We start from the raw sequence: 16299 nt of genomic DNA on the forward strand, positions 1-16299 counted from the left end.
GCCCGTCAGGCTCCTCATCCATGGGATTCTCTAGGCAAGAATACTGGAGTGCGTTGTCATGCCCTTCTCCAACGGATCTTCCCAAACCAGGGATCAAACCTGCATCTCTTATGTCTTCTGCATTGGCAGGCAGGTTCTTCACCACTAGCACCACCTGGGAATCCCTCCAATCCTGCCTACCTTGCAGCAAAGACCAGAAATGCAGCTCAGACAGATCTGGAGACTTCTGCTTCAACAACAGGGAGCAGACCTTGCCCCTGACAGGGCAGTGAAAACCACCGAGCAGAAAAAGAGACCCTGCTCAACATCCAGCACAGGCTGCGGTCACCCCAGCATCTGTTACACTGCCTGTCAAGGCAGTAACAGTCAGCATACACTGAGGAAGAGGTGGCAGGCAGCCATACTAAAAACAGCCCTCTTACCAAAAAATAGTAAACCCACACAGGTTACAGAGGGATGCTCTCACATAAAAATAGACCACCAAGACCAAAGTAGATCATTGTTTCTCCTAAACTCATAGAGCAAGAGAAACATAAGTGAAGAAGCCAAGGAATCACACTCAATTAAGAGGTGGAGCCAATTCCCCTGAAAGAACAATGAAACAGACCTCTTCAATCCAATAGACACTAAAAGGAGTGCTAAAAGGAGATAATGCAAATACTGGAGGAATTAAGAAAGGTTCAACAGAAATGCAGATTGCTGTAAAAAGCAATTAGAAACTATAAGGAGGAGCCAAGAAAGGTTGGAGAATTCATTTGAAGAGATGAAAGTTGAACTAAAGGGTAAGAATACCAGAACCAATAATACAGAAGAATAAATAGGTGATCTAGACTATAGAATAATGGAAATCACTCAATTAGAACAGCAGAGAGAAAGCCAAATGAAAAAAAGAAAATGAAAGCAATGTAAGAGAACTGTGGTAAAAGATGAAGTGTGCCAATTTACACATAATATGAATCCCAGAAGGAGAAGAGAAAGGGGGATTGAAAATGTATTTAAAGAAATTATGGCTGAAAACTTCCCAAACCTAAAGAAGGAAACATATACCCAGACACAGAAAGCACAGAGGGTCCCAAACCAGACAAACCCAAACAGATCTACACCAAGACATAATATAATAAAAATGGTGAAAGTTAAAGATAAAAAAGGATTCTAAAGGCAGCAAAACGATGAGTTAATTACAAGGTAACCCCCATAAGTCTATCAGCTGACTTCTCTACAGAAATGCTGCAGGCAAGACATATTCAAAGTCCTCAAAGGGAAAAATCTGCAACCGAGGATATTCTACCATTTAGAATAGAAGGAGACATAAAGAATTCTTCAGACAAGCAAAAAGTAAAAGAATACAGCAACACTAAAGGAAATACTGAAAAGTCTTCTCTAAATAGAAAAGCAGTAAGAATCTATAGGAAAGAGAAAATCATAATTGGAAAGTAAAGCGCTTAAGTAAGCCAGTACACATAATAAGAAAAAAAAAATCAAAAATTTCTGTGAAAGCCATGATAGCCTCAATGAAGAGCAAAAGGAATGAACATGAAAATGCAAGGTGCTCACAAGCTCATATGTCCATTCCCCTCCCAGCCTCTTCACTAAGCAGCTCTGGAGACTGATTCTGGGACTCTTCCAGGACAAAGGCCATTCTCCTGGCCTCTGAACTGCCTCCGTTTTCTGAACTTCTCCTGGCTTTGTCTTACTTTAGACATCCATGGCCAAACTACTCAGTTCCATAGGGCCTGGGTCATCTTTATCACCTTGGTCGTCATAACTTGGACTTACTCATGTGTGGTTGCTCCTGGTGGTTTGCCTTCAGAAAGAGAAACAGCTGCACTCCCCCAGATGATTCACAGAGCTGGTATTCATTTAAAAGGAACACCGAGTCTCAATAGGAGAGCAAGCCCCTTTTGAGAAAAAAGAATGGGAGACGATGGTGGTGCCGATCAGTGAAAAAGCAGGAGCACCTTTCTCCAACTCCGTGGAAATAATTGCAGATGGAGTCTGATGGTGGAGTCATTGGGGACCAGCTTAAACCCACAAAAGGGCAAAAAAAAATTTTAAGATAATCACCATTTATTTTAATTTTTATTTTTTTTAATTTATTTATTTTAATTGGAGGCTAACTACTTTACACTATTGTATTGGTTTTGCCATACATTGGCATGAATCCATCATGGGTAACTGATTATCTTGCGTTTGATTTTGATTTCAGACAAGGGATGAACTAATGAAGCTGAGATTAAATTAGCTCTACTTGGCCCTTGTGGATTGAGAAATGGATTAGTCATGTATTGCTGAGAGCCAACTGCCCTTTATTGTCTTTATGATTCACTAAAGAGCAGAACATTAAGAAAATTCATCTTCACTTGTCTGTTTGTTGGGGACATGGGCATCTGAATGCATCTGAACCTCAGAAGGTGAGGAAGGAATATACAAGCTGACAAAAATTTCTTCCCTCCTTCTCACTTAGAGAGCTGCAATGCTGGGAACAATTTCAATTGCCAGTTTATTTGGAGCAGGGATATCAGAAGTGAAGGTGATACAGCTATGTCCATTGTTGGGATTTTTTTTTTAACAAGATAATCACCAGACTGAAATCTTACTATTCCTTTGTACCACAGTATCCCTAGGCTCATCTTTATACATTTTTATAACACAGTTCAAAAGGCCAACTTCCCTCAAGATGTGTTTACTGGGTTATTGCTCATGAACTCTGAGGTTCCCAGGTAGGAGGAAAAAATTTCCACTCTGGCCAAGTAAACAAAGAAGGATCTTCTGGGGTTCTTAGCAGGTTATATGTTAGATGATCCTCTGGGCCATGTCTAGTTTGATATGAAATTGTCCAGGGTCTTTGGTGAATGAGAGCTATCCTCTAGTCATGTAAGACTGTGGGTGAAAAAGTGGAAACCTAGCCTTGCACTACCCTCTGGTTCCCAAATTCATCTGCTTGTTCACTAAAAACTTGACTGATTTCCCACTATGCAACCAGCATTGTACTTCAAGCTCTTGTCTATTTAAGGAAGCATTAAAGCAAACCCCTACCTTCAAGGAGTTTGCCATCCAGCAGAGAGTTCACCCAAACGTCTAAGAAGAGAAATTCAAAACCAAAATACTGCAAAAGGGAGGACTTCCAAAGAGACCACCAAGAAGAATAGTTGGTACATAGGGAATCAGAATAATAAGCCATCACAGCTTGGAAAGATCATCCACAGGGAGAAAAATCATCTGAGAAAACCAGTCTCAGCTCAGTGTCTCATTCAAAGGAATAGAGTCCCCCTCCCCCAACAAAAGCAAGTGAAAAATGATTTCAAACTCTGCTAGCCTCTCCCAGAGAACATAAAGGAGTACAACTTAAGACCTGCAGCTATGTTTATTTATTTTTTAATTAATTAATTTTAATTGAAGGCTAATTACTTTACAATATTGTAGTGGTTCTTGCCATACATTGACATTAATCAGCCATGGGTGTACATGTGTTCTCCATTCTGAGCCCCCCTCCCACCTCCCTTCCCATCCCACCCCTCAGGGTCATCCCAGTGCACCAGCCCTGAGCACCCTATCTCATGCATCAAACCTGGATTGGCAATCTGATTCACATATGATAATATACAGGTTTCAATGCTATTCTCTCAAATCATCTCACCCTTTTCTTCTCCCACAGAGTCCAAAAAACTGTTCTATACATCTGTGTCTCTTTTGCTGTCTCGCATATAGCGTCATTGTTACCATCTTTCTAAATTCCATATATATGCATTAGTATACTGTATTGGTGTTTTTCATTCTGACTTACTTCACTCTGTATAATAGGCTCCAGTTTCATCCACCTCATTAGAACGGATTCAAATGTATTCTTTTTAATGGCTGAATAATAGTCCATTGTGTATATGTACCACAGCTTTCTTATCCATTTGTCTGTCAATGGACATATAGGTTGCTTCCATGTCCTGGTTATTGTAAACAGTGCTGCAATGAACATTGGAGTACACGTGGCTCTTTCAATTCTGGTTTCCTCAGTGTGTATGCCCAGAAGTGGGATTGCTGGGTCATATGGCAGTTCTATTTCCAGTTTTTTAAGGAATCTCCACACTGTTCTCCATAGTGGCTGTACTAGTTTACATTCCCACCAACAGTGTAAGATGGTTCCCTTTTCCCCACACCCTCTCCAGCATTTCTTGTTTGTAGACTTTTGGATAGCAGCCATTCTGACTGGCATGAGATGGTACCTCATTGTGGTTTTGATTTGCATTTCTCTGATAATGAGTGATGTTGAGCATCTTTTCATGTGTTTGTTAGCCATCTGTATGTCTTCTTTGGAGAAATGTCTGTTTAGTTCTTTGGGCCATTTTGATTGGGTCATTTATTTTTCTGGAATTGAGCTGCAGGAGCTGCTTGTATATTTTTGAGATTAATTCTTTGTCAGTTGCTTCATTTGTTATTATTTTCTCCCAGTCTGAAGGCTGTCTTTTCCCATTGCTTATAGTTTCCTTCATTGTGCAAAAGCTTTTAAGTTTAATTAGGTCCCATTTGTTTATTTTTGCTTTTATTTCCATTACTCTGGGAGGTGGGTCATAGAGGATCCCGCTGTGATTTATGTCAGAGAGTGTTTTGCCTATGTTTTCCTCTAGGAGTTTTATAGTTTCTGGTCTTACGTTTAAATCTTTAATCCATTTTGAGTTTATTTTTGTGTATGGTGTTAGAAAGTGTTCTAGTTTCATTCTTTTACAAGTGGTTGACCAGTTTTCCCAGCACCACTTGTTAAAGAGATTGTCTTTTCTCCATTGTATATTCTTGCCTCCTTTGTCAAAGATAAGGTGTCCATAGGCACATGGATTTATCTCTGGGCTTTCTATTTTGTTCCATTGATCTATATTTCTGTCTTTGTGCCAGTACCATACTGTCTTGATGACTGTAGCTTTGTATTAGAGCCTGAAGTCAGGCAGGTTGGTTCCTCCAGTTCCATTCTTCTTTCTCAAGATTGCTTTGGCTATTTGAGGGTTTTTGTATTTCCATACAAATTGTTAAATTATTTGTTCTAGTTCTGTGAAAAATACCGTTGGTAGCTTGATAGGGATTGCATTGAATCTATAGATTGCTTTGGGTAATATACTCATTTTCACTATATTGATTCTTCCATGAGCATGGTATATTTCTCCATATTTGTGTCATCTTTGATTTCTTTCATCAGTGTTTTATAGTTTCCTATATATAGGTCTTTTGTTTCTTTAGGTAGATTTATTCCTATGTATTTTATTCTTTTCATTGCAATGGTGAATGGAATTGTTTCCTTAATTTCTCTTTCTGTTTTCTCATGGTTAGTGTATAGGTATGCAAGGGATTTCTGTGTGTTAATTTTATATCCTGAAACTTTACCATATTCATTGATTAGCTCTAGTAATTTTCTGGTGGAGTCTTCAGGGTTTTCTATGTACAGGATCATGTCATCTGCAAACAGTGAGTTTTACTTATTCTTTTCCAATTTGGATTCCTTTTTTTTTTTTTTTTCTGCTCTGATTGCTGTGGCCAAAACTTCCAAAACTATATTGAATAGTAGTGGTGAAAGTGGGCACCCTTGTCTTGTTCCTGACTTTAGGGGAAATGCTTTCAATTTTTCACCATTGAGGATAAAGTTTGCTTGGGTTTGTCATAAATAGCTTTTGTTATGTTGAGGTATGTTCCTTCTATTCCTGCTTTCTGGAGAGTTTTTATCATAAATGGATGTTGAATTTTGTCAAAGGCTTTCTCTGCATCTATTGAGATAATCATATGGCTTTTATCTTTCAATTTGTTAATGTGGGGTACTACATTGATTGATTCACGGATATTAAACAATCCTTGCATCCCTGGGATAAAGCCCACTTGGTCATGATGTATGATCTTTTTAATATGTTGTTGAATTCTGTTTGCTAGGATTTTGTTAAGGATTTTTGCATCTATATTCATCAGTGATATTGGCCTGTAGTTTTATTTTTTTGTGGCATCTTTTTCTGGTTTTGTTATTAGGATGATGGTGGCCTCATAGAATGAGTTTGGAAGTTTGCCTTCCTCTGCAATTTTCTGGAAGAGTTTGAGTAGGATAGGTGTTAGCTCTTCTCTAAATTTTTGGTAGAATTCAGCTGTGAAGCCATCTGGTCCTGGGCTTTTGTTTGCTGGAAGATTTCTGATTACAGTTTTGATTTCTGTGCTTGTGATGGGTCTATGAAGATTTTCTATTTCTTCCTGGTTCAGTTTTGGAAAGTTATACTTTTCTAAGAATTTGTCCATTTCTTCCACGTTGTTCATTTTTTTGCCATATAATTGCTGATAGTAGTCTCTTATGATCCTTTGTATTTCTGTGTTGTCTGTTGTGATTTCTCCATTTTCATTTCTAATTTTGTTGATTTGATTCTTCTCCATTTGTTTCTTGATGAGTCTGGTGAATGGTTTATCTGTTTTATTTATCTTCTCAAAGAACCAGCTTTTAGCTTTGTTGATTTTTGCTATGGTCTCTTTTGTTTCTTTTGCATTTATTTCTGCCCTAATTTTTAAGATTTCTTTCCTTCTTCTAACCCTGGGGTTCTTCATTTCTTCCTTTTCTACTTGCTTTAGGTGTAGAGTTAGGTTAATTTATTTGACTCTTTTCTTGTTTCTTGAGGTAAACTTGTATTGCTATGAACCTTCCCCTTTGCACTGCTTTTACTGAGTCCCATAGGTTTGGGGTTGCTGTGCTTTCATTTTCATTTGTTTCTATGCATATTTTGGTTTATTTTTTGTTTTATTCTGTGATTTGTTGGTTATTCAGAAGCATGTTGTTTAGCTTCCATATGTTGGGATTTTTAATAGTTTTTTTTCCTGTAGCTGACATTTAATCTTACTGCATTGTGATCAGAAAAGATGCTTGGAATGATTTCAGTTTCTTTGAATTTATCAAGGCTAGATTTATGGCCCAGGATGTGGTCTATCCTGGAGAAGGTTCTATGTGCACTTGAGAAAAAGGTGAAATTCATTGTTTTGGGGTGAAATGTCCTATAGATATCAATTAGGTCTAACAATTAGGAAAAAATTAGGTCCATTTTATCATTTAAAGTTTGTGTTTCTTTTTTAATTTTATGTTTAGTTGATCTGTCCATAGGTGTGAGTGGGGTATTAAAGTCTCCCACTATTATTGTGTTATTGTTAATTTCCCCTTTCATACTTGTTAGCATTTTGCCTTAGATATTGTGGTGCTATGTTGGGTGCATATATATTTATAATTGTTATATCTTCTTCTTGGATTGATCCTTTGATCATTATGTACTGTCCTTCTATGTCTCTTTTCACAGCCTTTATTTCAAAGTCTATTTTGTCTGATGAGTATTGCTACTCCTGCTTTCTTTTGGTCTCCGTTTGTGTGAAATATCTTTTTCCAGTCCTTCACTTTCAGTCTGTATGTGTCCCTTGTTTTGAGGTGAGTCTCTTGTAGACAGCAAATATAGGGGTCTTGTTTTTGTATCCATTCATCCAGTCTTTGTCTCTTGGTTGGGGCATTCAACCCATTTACATTTAAGGTAATTATTGATAAGTATGATCCCATTGCCATTTACTTTCTTGTTTTGGGTACGAGTTGATACACCTTTCCTGAATAGAGAAGATCCTTTAGCATTTGTTGAAGAGCTGGTTTGGTGGTGCTGAATTCTCTCAGCTTTTGCTGGTCTGTAAAGCTTTTGATTTCTCCTTCATATTTGAATGAGATCCTTGCTGGGTACAGTAACATGGGTTGTGGGGTTTTCTCTTTCATCAATTTTAAGTATGTCCTGCCATTCCATTCTGGGGGAATCCCCTTGTGTGTTATTTGTTGTTTTTCCCTTGCTGCTTTTAATATTTGTTCTTTGTATTTGATCTTTGTAATTTGATTAATATGTGTCTTGGGGTGCTGCAGCTATGTTTAAAACAGTTCTTTCTTCTCCTCTTTAGTTGTCGCACAGAGAAACTAACTTTCTCAAACAAATTCTTCCCACAGAAAAAAGAAGAGTCAGGAAGGCTCAACCCTTCCCTTTTTATTCAACTTTTCCAGGCCTGAGTCTCTCTAACCACTCCCCTCACTTGGTAGCATAACAGCACCCAGGAAAGAGCTTGTCAATGACAGGATTCTCCTTCGATGGTAAGGATAGGAGGGAAGGTAGGCAGACAAGAACAAAACACAGGTGCTCTCCAGAAGGCTATTTTTTGGGGTGACATAGGAGGAAAGGAGGGCTTCCCTGGTTGCTCAGACAGTAAAGAATCTGCTTGCAATGCAGGAGACCTGGGTTCAATCTCTGGGTCGGGAAGATCCCTTGGAGAAGGGAAAGGCTACCCACTCCAGGATTCTTGCCTGGAGAATCCCATGGAGAGAGGAGCCTGGTGGGCTACAGTCCTTGGGGGTCACAAAGAGTCAGACATGACTGAGTGACTAACACACACAGGGAAAAGGGAAAACAGCAGCTTCAACAAACTTTCTCCATCACTAGTAAAATCACCAGGTGGATGGGATCAGCCACCCATAGAAATCACCTCGGGCTATGCACTTACAGAAGTGGCCAGGGAGATAAGACACTGGCAGCCACTGTCTCTGAAAAGAATATCACTTACTATTCATATTTAATTCTAACATCTAAACTCTGATCTAGCCAAACAATCCTAAAACCTACTTATTTTTATTTATCAGACTTAGAAATGTTAATTCAATGCAAACTCTATAACCCATGCTATAAAAATTATGCATACTCATGTCTGAGTGAAGCAGAAGGATCATCTGTTAATATATGTTTGCTCCATGTTCATTCGCTTTGACTTCTGCTATCCTTTCCTTGCAAGGGTGTAAAAGCCAGAATATCATTTGCCAATATTTCAAGGAAAAAACCTTTGAAAGAAAAAATTTTTTCCCACTTTAGCTTATTCACTTCTAACTAGCAAAATGCTCACTAGAATCTAACTTTTGGTTTGAGTTCATGAAACTCCGACAGAAATCTGTGTCCACTTTCTAAGTCAAAACAGTAAGCGTTGGAAATCCAGCCTTGCTGTGCCAACCTGTGAAAGCCAGCTGAGGCCAAATTGATAAATCCATCTCTTGAGGGAGAAACATGGGGAAAGCAGGGGTTGTTTTGCTTAGTGCCTAAAGGAAGCAGGCAAAGATAAAAATGCACATACTGTTTTCCATCATTTTCCAAAAAAAAAAAAAAATCATTCACCATTCTATACAAGTATCACCATCATCTGATAAAGAACTCCTGGAAATATAGTAAATTATCAATTTCCTGGAGTTAGGCTAGTGTAGTCAATACCTCTAAATCAGAATTCAGTTTCTACCCTGAAAGTCAAAACTTGGACTATTATTGATTCATCCCCTCAAAATGCCACCTCTTGAGGCCCAGTGTGGGCAGCCAGCTGACCACCCACTATGGCATCAAAACATCTGATCTTCTTGATCTCACTTGGCAAGTGATCAGCAGGGACAATATGTTCTGAGATTTTCAATGCCTAGCATAGAGCCCGGAACATAGTAAGAACTTAGTAACTTCTGTTGAGATCATTTTTTCTGTTTATTATTCCTAGGAGAGATGTGTGGTAAAGAAGTTGAAATTTGACAGAGGAGGTGGAAGAGCTAAGAATGCTCAGATCATGCTTAGGAACCTGAATGCATTCCATTTGGAATGGAGAATAGTGAGTGAGTGTGAGTGTGTGAGTATGTGAGAGAGTGTGTGTGTGTGTGTGTGTGTGTGTCGGGTTGAGAGAGTGGAAAGACAAAGTGACTGAAATACAGACAGTCCTGTTCTACCCACTGACCATGGGAGGAGACCAAGGACACAGCTGAGCCTTATCAGAGCAGACTGGATGGATACTTCCTCCTGGTCCTTGCATTAATCTGCACCCTCCTCCTGTCTGTGCAGATCCCCATCTTCTGCAGCCCAGGCAGTAGATGGAGGCATATGTCAGGTTCCTCTAAAATTGCCTAAGGTTATTCCATCAGACAAGAGGTTGGTGTCCTCCCTGCCCATTCTAGGCCCTGAGAGATGCTTGCTTTAGGCTCCCTCCTAGCTTTTGTGGGGCCTGGAGAAAGAAAACAATGGAAGGTCCACATATCAAATGTCTTAATATTTTAAAGTTATCAAATGAGCTATGTCCCAGACCCAGCCCACCCCACCCCCTGGATCACTCTGCTGTCTGAGAGGCTAAATGAGCCATCTCTGGGCCAGCACTGGCTCATGAGACCCTGGTGGTCCAGACCTAAGACTGAACCAAAATTCATGATGGCAATTGACCTGGCCAAGCTCCCCAGAGGGTCAGGACACATGGATTCCCATCCCCCTGAGTCTCACTTTTCCAATTTATAATCAGCAGCCAATTCTAAACACCTCTGCAAACCACATCATTGAGGCAGAGAGAAGGGTGGGGGGAACATAGTGATCTGGGGAACCTGGTCTGCCCAGGGCCCCAAGATGTTCCTTACTTGCTTTGAGGTGTCCACCTTTAAGCCAGAACAGCTACTCTAGCCTGGAAGCCTGGATTTTTGAAGGCCACCCAGGAAGACAGGCTGGGTTGTGGCTGTGACTGGCCAGAGTGGGATCAGCAGACTAGAACCAGGGGATCTTGAGTTTAGACTTTGATATGTGCCCCACTCCCACCTCAAGGCCTCCTATCCTGCTAACTGGCTCTGCCCACTGTCAAGGATGTGACTCACAGAAGGCCCAGAAGCAAAAGAAGTGGGCAGAGGGGCAATGTGGACAACGTTGATTTCAAATACACCAATTATCCTCCCTCTGCACTTGACCAAGAAGCCAAGTCTCATCCTGATTAGAGGTCATCCTGAATTATTAATAAATTGTTGGGATTTCACAAATAGCCCCCACATTTCACTCTAGGAAGCTAAACAACCAGGAACTCCTTACCAAGTCATCATCAAGCATAGTGTATATAGGTCTGGGGATGAAAAAAAGAGCAGAACCATTGAAAGTTTGTTATCTGCTCTGTCCACCCGGAAGTTATAAGAAATGCGATGCCAAGAAGGGAGTTCAGGATGATGACAGGAGAGAGCTCGCTCATTATTCCTTTCCTCTTTGGTAAGGTGGTCCTGATATTACTGGAACTACCTTAGACCCTCCCAGAGCAACTGTGGAGCCCTAGTAAGATAATGACGTCTGGGAAACGGCCTGGAAAAGCTAGTGGGCCCATGATATATCCATTGTCATTCAGCCACACACAGGGGAGACCACCTCCTTGAGAGTCATGCCATCCACATAACATCCATTTTTCACTCATTTCTCCCCAAGATTCATCAGCGTTTTGGCTTCCTTCTATCCTCAGCCCTCTTCCTTTCTTTGGGAAATCCAATGTCTAAGGACCCATTCAACACCTCCAACCCTATGCTCTCAAACTAGAGTTTGTATATGTTACATGGGGGAACTTTTTCAAAATGCAGGCTCATTGGCCCAGGTCCCAGTGATTCTGACTCAACAGGAAGGAGAAGGCCCTCGAATTTGCAGGTAATGCTGATCTAGATGGCCCCACGGTCACAGAGAAGTCCTTTATTTTTCTCAGTTCTTTGACCCTGTTGGTGAAATTGACCTAGGATTTCACAAAGGTCTTTTAAAAAGGCTAAGCCACTTCTATTTTTAAGGTTTCTGATGTATTTTTTAAAAAATGAAGGAATATAAAAGCAAAGTTATAAAAACTGTAAGTTTTGAATGTTTATATAAATAGGTGTGTATGTATATATATATACACATACACACACACTGCAGATGGTGACTGCAGCCATGAAATTAAAAGATGCTTGCTCCTTGGAAGAAAAGCTATGACAAACATTGACAACATATTAAAAAGCAGAGATATTACTTTCCTGATAAAGGTCTGTATAGTCAAAGCTATAGTTTTTCCAGTAGTCATGTATGGATTTGACAATTGGACCATAAAGAAGGCTGAATGCCAAAGAATTGATGCTTTTGGACTATGGTGTTGGAGAAGACTCTTGAGAGTCCGTTGGACTGCAAGGAGATCCCACCAGTTAATCCTAAAGGAAATAAGTCCTGAATATTCATTAGAAGGACTGATGCTGAAGCTCCAACACTTTGGACACCTGATGCAAAGAGACAATTCATTAGAAAAGACCCTGATTCTGGGAAAGATTTAAGGTAGGAGGACAAGGGGATGACAGAGGACAAGATTGTTGAACAGCATCACTGACTCAATGGACGCGAGTTTGAGCAAGCTTCAGGAGATGGTGAAGGACAAGGAAGCCTGGCACTCTGCAGTCCATGGGGTCACAAAGAGTTGGACACAACTGACTGACTGAATAGCAACATACACACACACACATACACACACACAGCAGTGTGTGAGGTAAACAACAGAAGTCTAAACATGACGCCCTCCCTGAAGAGGTCAGCCTCTGTACACTGTGAATATATTAATATAAGGGTGCTGAAGGGCCCTCAGAGCAGACCTAAAGCCTTGAGGAAGTACAGCATCCGCTAGCAGCTCTCCAACAGCTCCTGTACACTGTCTTTTTGCTGCAACCCCAGCTGGTTGGGGCCACAGTGAGAAAAATTGATACATGAGACAAAGCAGCTGTGTGACTACAGGTAAGGCTGCCTGTCTGTGGTTGTGTTCAACTCTCATAGCCAAGTGTATTGAGATGATGGTTGATCTACTGTGTAAGACCATGGTTCCCCTGGGTAGGAATGAATAGGAGCTCCCTATGACCAACCACCCAGGAAATACGTGGGCCTCCATCATAAACTTTAGGGGGATTGGAGGAAAATATCTGCTTGAAAAAGTTAGGGTGACCACCATTTATGCAAGCTTATAGAAAAGGTTCAGCTCCCTACACATTTGTGTGGAAGAAGTCACCAGACTCTCTCTCAGAGAGGAAAGGGTAAGAGAAGAGAGTTAAAGTATATCAAATGCCTCCTCCCAGCTTCTCCTAAGGTGCTTGCTTTGTAAACTTACTTTTCATTACAGGCTGGGACCTTGCCAGATGTATTAGGTGGAACCATGTGAAGCTTCCATTTCTGTGGGTCAAAATGGTTGCATATTGGTAACCATTTCATATGGCATTTCACTGGCATTTCACATGGTTCAATCTAATATTTCAGACATTGAGAAGCAGGTGAATGTACAATTTTGGAAACTAAGGAACAGAGACTGGCCCAAGCTCAAAAGGTTTAACCAGACAGTGGTTGACCCTGATAGACAGAGAGCAGGACAGGGAGGAATATTAATAATTCTCTGATTGATAATCAATGACGGTGATGAACTTGCTGTCCTCCCTGCCTGGAGGGCTCCCCCCACCCCGCATAATTTCCTCCCTTGTGTCCTCTGAATGTGTCCTCTTTGTTCAAGTCTTATATTCTCCCTCACTATTCCTACCTCTAGGAGTGCTCCACCCCTTCTCTGCCTTATTTATCTCACAGCACTTGTCCTATTTTTGTTTATTATCCATCCCCCAACTAGGATGTAGAAGCTATGAGTGCAAGAGTCTTTGTCCGTTTTCTCCCATGTCCCCCGCACGTAAAACATTGCCAGGCATGTAGTGATGCTCGTATTTGTTGAGTAAGTGAGCAGATGAACAACTGATTACTCCATCGAGGTTGCTATTGAAACGGATCTCATATGAACAGAGAAGCACATGACAACCGTGACTAAGAGCATGACTCTCAGTTAATTACATAAAACCATCACTGTCATCACTTTAATTGCAGACAATCCAGCCCTCGGCATTTGCTTCCTGGGTACTACAAGCAGTTCTTCTCTCAGGTCTCTGGGAGGGAGATTTATATGTTTCTAGATTTCTTTTGGAAAAAAAGGAGATTCCACTATAGAAAGGTTGAGGTCACATAGCCCTTTAATAGACAAGGCCCTAAGGAGCCAACTGGGGGCAGGAAAGAAGGCTCATGGTAGAACGCCGATCTCCATTGTCTTGGGACAATGGAACAATCCTGCCGGGGCATCAGTAGGTGATTGAAAACATCTGCCACTGATACTTCCCAGTCTGCCACAATATTGAAAACCTTTCTGCCAGTAAAGGGTTCTTCCCAAACCTGTTCCTTTTGGTTTCACCATTTTCAGCTGGGCTGCTCCCTGCAGCAGTGCTCACCATGGTCTGTCAATATGAGGCATTTCAAATCAGGACCCACATCCAGGATTTATAATGCCAGAGAGCAATAGAGCAAGTATTGATACATTTAAAGGGATAGAGCTACCTTTTACCTAGGGTTCTCCTGGTGGCTCAGACAGTAAAGAATCTGCCTGCAATGTGGGAGACCCAAGTTCAATCCCTGAGTTGGGAAAATCCCCTGGAGGTGGGCATGGCAACTCACTCCAGTATTCTTGTCTAGAGAATCCCCATGGAGAGAGGAGGCTGGTGGGCTATAGTCCACGGGCTTGCAAAGAGCCAGATATGACTGAGCGAATAACATACATACACACCCTTTACCTGGGATTCTTTAGTGGTAAAGAATCTGCCCTGCCAATACAGGAGATGTAGGAGATGAAGTTTGGATCCCTGGGTCAGAGAGATCCTCTTGAGGAGGAAATGGACACCACTCCAGTATTCTTACCTGGGAAAGCCCATGTACAGAGGAGCCCGGAAGGTTACAGTCCATGGGGTGGCAGAGTCGGACACGACTGAGCACATACGCATACACATACACGCATACACAGATCTATAGGATCTGCTGGGTCTCACAGGAAATCTGGAATGAATTCTTTTACATTTATAATAATTTTAATAATAAATCTCCCACCTGGTACTAGAAAGAACCTGCCAACCTGCTCTAGGATATTTCTCTCATTTAACTGTTCACTGAGAGAGGTGAAACTGATGGTAGAAGGACAACAGAAGAGGAAGAAAAGGAAGGAAAGCTACTGCTAGCTTTCCTCTTTGGAGGCTGAGCTTAAATCCTCTAAAAAACTACCACAAATGCAGTGGCTTAAGCCGACAAAAACGCATTACCTTACAGTTCTTCAGGTCTCACTCCGTTAAAGCCAAGGTGTTGGCTAAGCTGTTCTTTTCCTGGAAGCTCTAGCAAAAAACTGATGTTCTTGTCTGTCTGGTATCCAAAGGCTGCCTGCACACGTGGGCTCATGGTTCCTTTTCCCCACTCCAAAGGCAGCACCAAGTGGCTAAGTTCTTCTCACATTGCATCCCTCTCTCTTCTGCCTTCTTCTTCAACTTGTAATGACCCTGTGATTATATTACACCCACCTGGATAACCAATCATGCTCTCCCTAGCTTTGGGTCAGCTGATGAGCAACCTTAATTTTCCCTGAAGTCTTAATATCCCTTTGCCATCTAACCTAACACAGTCACAGGTCACTCTGGGAATAGGGCATGGACAGCTGTGTGGGGCCATTATTCTATCTCATCCCATAAAGGATGAGATAAAATGGGTGACAACCCTTTTACTTTAGCCTAAGGTGGCCTAAGAATCTGCTTGCCAATGCAGGAGGCCCAGGTTCGACCCTTGGGTTGGGAAGATTCCCTGAAGAAGGCTTTCCCTAGTGGCTCAGCTGGTAAAGAATCCACCTTTATTGCTGGACATCTGGGTTCTATCCCCGCTTTGGGAAAATACCCTGGAGAAGGGCATGGCTACCTATTCCAGTATTTTGGCCTGGAGAATTCCATGGACTGTATAGTCCATGGGGTTGCAAAGAGTTAGACACAACTGAGCAACTTTCACTTTCACTTTTTTTCCTGAAGAAGGAAGTGACAACCCACTCCAGTATTCTTGCCTGGGAAATCCCATGGACAGAGGAGCCTGGTGGGCTACAGTCCATGGGGTTGCAAAGGGTCGGACTTAGTGACTGAATACACAAGGGTCATTTAAGAGTTTTAATCAAGTGATCATATGGTATTCTAGGCTAAACTGGTGTGGCCTTTTTCTCTGTAGTTTGGCATAGGGATGGGGTGCTGTCAAATGGAACTCCGGGCCTGAGCCTGATACTAGGTCTTAGACAAAGTCCTGTCTAGGGAACAGAGCAGGAGAAATTGTAGGTGTAGTACTTCAGATCCAGTACTCCAGATGGATACCTGTACCCCAATTCCCAAACCTCATCCAACACAAGTCTACACCTAATAAGTTGAGAGTCTACTGTAAGGAGAGAGCCCCTTTACTTCCTGCAGAACTGCAGTTATCTCTACCTCTGTGGAGTCAGGCTGGATCAGAGTTTTTTGGTAAGGAAATCAGAGAGTTGCCACCCAGAGTGGGGAAACACACATACACACCATACCCTCTCTTGGTTTCTCTTTATTATACTTCCCTGCATTTAGCAAGAACAGCTTGAATAACATCACCTGTCTCTAACCCAGACTCC

At 41.4% G+C, this 16299-nt stretch overlaps 1 long non-coding RNA gene across 2 annotated transcripts in view; it reads right to left on the reverse strand.

Moving 5' to 3' along the window:
* LOC129633170 (uncharacterized) overlaps window positions 1–15310 on the reverse strand; it is a 31460-nt gene extending 16150 nt beyond the window's left edge. The window contains exon 1 of one of the 2 annotated variants that reach the window (XR_008704939.1): window positions 14939–15218. This is a non-coding gene — a long non-coding RNA (uncharacterized LOC129633170). Of the gene's footprint in view, window positions 1–14938 lie in introns of both variants that reach the window. The other variant, XR_008704938.1, reaches the window with a different exon arrangement.
* Window positions 15311–16299: the final 989 nt, after the last annotated feature.

The sequence above is a fragment of the Bubalus kerabau genome, chromosome 18, assembly GCF_029407905.1.
Source record: "Bubalus kerabau isolate K-KA32 ecotype Philippines breed swamp buffalo chromosome 18, PCC_UOA_SB_1v2, whole genome shotgun sequence".
NCBI classification, from domain to species: domain Eukaryota; kingdom Metazoa; phylum Chordata; class Mammalia; order Artiodactyla; family Bovidae; genus Bubalus; species Bubalus kerabau.